Here is a 6,150-nt window from a genome sequence, read left to right as displayed (position 1 = left end):
TTTGGAAGAAGTTCTTTACTCGGAGAGTGGTAAGGCACAGGCACAGGCTGCCCAGAGAAGCTGTGGATGCCCCATCCCTGGAGGCGTTCAAGGCCAGGCTGGATGGGGCTTTGAGCAACCTGGTCTGGTGGGGGGTGGTTCCTGTCCATGGCAGAGGGTTGGAACTAGATGACCTTTAAGGTCCCTTCCAACCCAACCATCCTGTGATTGCCCAGCTATGAGATGGAAGATATGTCCATCCTGCACACAGCACTGCACTGCTGGGACACCCAACGCAGGAAGGTAGCTGGCTACTAGAAGCTGTGCAGAAAGGAAAGGATTCTTTATTTCCACAGCTACAGAAGCCCACTGCCATTCCTGGACTGCTTCCCACCTAATGGCCATGCAGGATAGGCATGCACACAGCCTGTTCTCTCTTTTTTTTCCCCCAGGTCAGACCCTTTGCTCTTCAGTGCTCCACACAGGTTAGTAACAAGCAGCACAGGAGGCAATGCAGGTTTTTTAAGTGGGATCCTGATCTCACTGAATTATCTGGGGATAGAATTAGATCCTTGCAAACATGATTGTTTTATTGGAACCAAACAGATGGGAGACACGGACTACTGAAGTAGCAGCTGGAAAAGGCAGCTGGTTCATTTAAAGCAGGCAGCATCTCTGCTTATTTTTAAGGTGTCTTGTTAGCAAACTAGAACTGAAGTGGAGCCTGGTCAGGATTTGGAGACGAATGTGCTATTCTGCTGTCTGTGCAGCTAAGAAGAACACGGGCTGCTCAGGGAGCAACTCTCCAGAGACTGTCTTAGGAGTAAAATTTGTATAAAGTTTTGAATGAGAATATGAGCAGTAGGCTGCAATCAACATATCAAATGTTAAGAGCAAATTATAAGTAAATCCTATGGCCAAACAGAAACAAACAACCAACAACAACAAACATTATTTTTCTTAGTTTTCTTAGGAATACTTAAAAAATACCATTTTCTAATAGACAATTGGGGAGACAGAAGGAGAACATTTAAAGTAAAGAGAGACTCATTCTACCCTTTTCAGTCTGAAATTTTCCCAAAAAATTGTTCACCCTGTCCATGAAATAAATAAGGCTATTTCTGTGTCAGACAAATAGTTCTGAAGGGATATCTGATGGAAGAAAACCCATTAATATCCATTATGGGATGACACATACATTTCACTCCATTTCTATTTTATTCTTTGTACATATAGTAAAGGCTTAGCTCATCACCAAAGGAGGCTGAGTAGTCATACTTCTTCCGTTTACCACAGGAGCTAGGTTTCTTATGTTACTATAAAACAAAAATACATAGCAGAGAAGATAAGGCAGATACCTATAAATAAATAAATAAATAAATAAATAGGACAAAAGTTATCTTCAGTGTTAAACTATCCCTCCAAACCTAGGCTATATTTGAGTATAAATTCAGCACAGCACTGTTTGGGTGCATAGTTGATTTTATGCTAACTCTGTTATCTCTGTGTAAATGAATTTATAGTTAAAGGTATTTTGCTAACAGGGCCTAAGCAATTTATTGAACTGTGTCCTGAGAATGACTCCAGGAATTCCAGATTGGCTTTCACCCTAAATATTTCAATATGAAACTTAGGTTTTACAGAGAAATGAGACATAGAAGATGCCATCCTATTACTGAAGGGACGTCTCTCAGCAAATAAAGAGGTGTGTAATGGCAGGAATCAATTCAGTTGTTTTATTTTAACAGAGGTGCACAAAAAGTGATCCTGAACATAGAGTATAAGAAAACTTGAAAAGACTGGAAGAAGAATGGAGAGAAATAGGAGAAAAGGCTTGCTAAGTCTTTATCAGTATCATGAGTAACATCCAACCCTTTTTTCATCCAGCTAGACATACCCATTTCTAAATTAAATTCCTTCTCTTCCTCAGCCCGGTAGGCTGTACCCTGACCTGTCTGGGATGTTACCTTAGCTCTGTAAGTGCCATTGCCTAACTTCACTCCACAGCGTCCTGGGAGAACGTTAATGGACAGCCAGGCCCCAGGGCTTGGCCCAGAAACACAGGGCTGCAAGGGGCTCACACCATGGAGCGTGGAGCAGTCCCTCCACATTTCATAGGTAACTGTAACGCATGCTCCCCAGCCATGACCATGATAATAGTTTATGAAATTGGCTCTTTCAACTACACAGGAGAGGCAGCTTACACTTACAGCTGGCAGGAGAGACAGCAACACTTTTAAAGTTGGGTTGCTAAATTCCTAGTTTTGAATTGCCATTTCTGGGTAATTTTTGTTGCCTGGATTGTACAACACTGAGGGGCAGCCTTAAGAAACATCGCATCCTGCTGTGTCTAATTAGACAGTCAGCACTTGAACTTTGCTTGGCTCAGATGTGACTGAATAGGATGAAGTTTAATGGGATAGAAATCCAAACCATATGTCCATATCTTAATTTTATGGCTTTTATTTTCCTTAGAACGTGCCCAACTTTGAATTTTTCTTTCAACTTCAAAAGGTTATCTCAACAGGCAAGATGGAAGCAGTGCTATTTCAGCCATGCAATTTTGTCTGTGGATATTAAAACAGATGTCCAGTAAGTTGGCATAATTATGTAAATTGCCCAGGAAACAGGAAATACAGGACTACATTGCCAAGGAGACAGAGATATATTGAATTTCCATTCATTCTTTTAATATCTGAGGCCTCATTCTGCAGAATTTGCTTAAGTACACACAGTATATTAAAAAATATATATATCTTATTTTTAAAAGATAAAGACTTACTAAATGTGCCATCAAGTAAATGATATCTTTATTCCATAGTTCATTCCAAAGAACTTACTGTGTTTTCCATGAGCATGCTGTTTCATTATATTACACTGAGTTACATTATTGACCTACTACAGTCTAGTATGGAAAGATTTCACTGTTGTCAGGGAGCTGCTTCTTACACTAAGAGTTATTAAGAATTATTTGTATCCTGTCATAGGGAAATTGAGCTCCAAAACCTTACATAGCAGATTTCTGATCATCCTCCTTATGAGCAAGATTAAAAAATAAATTTGATAAATCTACACTGTGTCAATAGTCCTATTAAATAGACGTGGGTGAATGAGTATACACAGTAACTTCAGGCATCTCACTGCAGTTTACATGTTCAAAGCCTAGGTTACTGTATTGGCCTTTGGGAAGCAGAGACACCAAACTTCAGTGTCCTTACTAACCTTGGGAGGCACCTACTTTATAGTCTCAGTCAGCAGCATCTGGTAATTTACAGCCATGATCCTGCAGCGCAACAGAACAAAAGACAAATGTAACTCAATTACACTTTTGACTGGGACATGAAACTATGTGAAGAACACAGAAAAATCTCATTGATTTCAATAAATTCTAGATCACTTTGTTCTTACTATCCCTTAAATATTCAACAGTCAGCGTCAGACAAATATTCCACTCAAATCTGGATTTTGACTCACAGACTGCATACACAGGTTGTTGTGATGATGATTAGAAGGCTATGAATATGCAGAGCAATGTCACAGCTCCCCACACCCCCCATTACACAGTTAAATGTAATAACTGTGCATATACTGAAAGGTCAGTCTAATTTCTTGGCTGAAAGGTCAACATTTTTGTGAAAGGCTTACAAAATATATATATATATATTATAAACAGGGTGAGGTCACTTGAAATATGGAGGAAGTATAAATCAAATCAAGAGTAAAATCAAAATGTTAATATTAACAACTGAAGGAAGATAAATATGATAATGTGATCTTCTCTCTAAACAATAATCTCTGATTTCTCTAAAGCCAGCACACTTCTTCAGAGAATGCTTTGAGGAGTGATAATTTACACACTGTGTTTTCTTGACAGTGGAAGAGTATCCTTATTATTAAGCATTTCTTTGCTATACGATCCTGAAGTTTTCAAGTCTCCTGTGAGAGATGTCAACTTCTCCCATTTAGCATTCAGATGTCTCGGATGCTAATTAGCCTGCCATTCCTTAACTCTCTGTGGAGAGTAGTTTGTAAGATCCTGTAGATAACAGGTCTGTAGTTCTGTTGATTTTTTCAGCTTCAGAAAATTATATGGTATTTATTCCCCCAAGCAGAGACTATCTGTAGAAACCTGTACAGTTGTGTGTCCGTGTTGCAATGCCCCTTAGGCACTGCTATGCCTCGTAGATGCTAGGCTCCCTGTGCAGTACTCAGACCACTTAAGTTAGGTGCTTTGTTATATTCTGTGGCACTTTAAGAAAACATTCACAAATATTCAACACACTAAGAAGGAAGGCACAAAAGCTAGCCAAAAGCAAACATGGAAAGAAACCCAGTTCAATTCCTTTTGACTCAAATTTACATGTCAAGTTCCTGTACTCAAGGAGCGATATATGCTGGAATTCAACAACTCTGGTGCTGTCTTGAAAAGGAAATAAATAGACAGGTTATACATAACAATAACAATAACAATAACAATAACAATAACAATAACAATAACAATAACAATAACAATAACAATAAAAACACCACTTTCAAATAAGCAGGTTGCAGTGCACATTGCCCCCTTACCCCAGTCTTCCTACAACAGCCCTTATTACAGCTCTAGTGATGTGAGGAACCCAAGTTCAGCTCTCTCCTCAGTCTTTTAGCTTTTTCATATGCATGAAGAGATGGCTAAATGGTTCTGTGTCACATCAAAGGCAAGTAAAATGTAAAAAAACAGCTTAACACCCTTTGTAATATGATCTAAGTTTCACCTACATAAAGGTGTAGGTGACAGCAATATAAACGAAGATCCCCCAGAAGTTTTCAGATATACTGAATAAAAACCCTGCTATTTTCTCAACTGGAAGGAAATAAATCCCCTTTCAGAAAATATTCAATGTATATATTTCACAGAAAAGCCCCAGATTCCTCAAAGTTGGAAAAATATTTTTGGTAATCACTGAAAAGGTTTCATTTGTTCCCTGGTATTTCTACTCCCTTCTACACTGCCCCCCAACCCCCCAGATTATACCACATCAGTTGTAACATTCTTACAGTACAGGATACGAGTACTTTTCTCTTCTTCCCTTCCTGACATTAACACAGTGAATGAACTGAGTATCCAAACACAGCTACAATTCAGCTAACATTAATTCAAAACCTGCCAGTTTTCTGAAGTCATCCTCACAGTTTTAGCTGTGAGCTTAGCTTCAAAGAAAACTTCATTGATCTGACACAGATAGAGTCCCAAGTGAGAAAAGAGGCAGGGAGAGCTGTTGAGTATGCATGACTTGTCTGAGGTCAAAGTCTCATCAGCCTAGCAGGCTATGAAACATCTTCCTCAAACATTCAGACTTTTCAACTTGAAATGGCCGTTCTTAGCCAAGGCCTGACAGCAGTCCAGGTCTATTCACTGCCTTTCAAAACAGATGGCTAATTCTGATATTCCCTTTCAAATTTTACAAAATACTTCTGATATCTCTTCCTCCATTATCTGTTCCCTACCTTATGAATGCATGTTTTCAGAAATGAAGTTGATTTATTATTTAGTCTCGCACCAGTTGGCTGGTGGTAGGCTGCTACCAACAGGGAGCCCCTAATTATGTTTCCTTTTGATGCAAGTATTCATCACCCAGCTCTGGTTAAGATCAAGGCAGAGGTTTTGAAAAACAAGGGCTAACACGAGAACATCCAAACCAGGTCAGACCAGTCTCCTCTCTCACAGAAACCGTTGCTTAGAAAAAAGAAGGAAAATAAATCAATTGTGTAATGAAAATTGCCCAGAATGTCCCCCATCTCCAAGGATTCACAGCATGGGTAATTGTTGACAATTAAGTTGCATCTTTTTCTTTAATAACTCTCAATGGATAAATTCATAAATGGAAAATCCAATTTCTTTTGGAACTTAAGCAAACTTTCGGCATCCACAGTTGTTATTTTGTGTGAGGAAATGTCAACTTGGAGTTTTCTTTGTTGTCCTTTGGTTCTTGAAGTGACTGTGAATATTGTCCCCTATGCCTAAGTGGCATTCCGCTCATTTGACAAGCATTCATCATTTCCTTTGTCAATCACTTCTCTTCTAGACAGAATTGCTTGAATCGAGTTAATCCATTTAATCATTCCTGTGCGGAAACCATTCCATTTGATGCATATCTTCTCTGCAAGTTCCTCAGTTCTACTACAACC

Source organism: Aythya ferina (genome assembly GCF_964211825.1).
Source record: "Aythya ferina genome assembly, chromosome: 12".
Taxonomy (NCBI): domain Eukaryota; kingdom Metazoa; phylum Chordata; class Aves; order Anseriformes; family Anatidae; genus Aythya; species Aythya ferina.
This window is presented reverse-complemented; position numbering follows the sequence as displayed.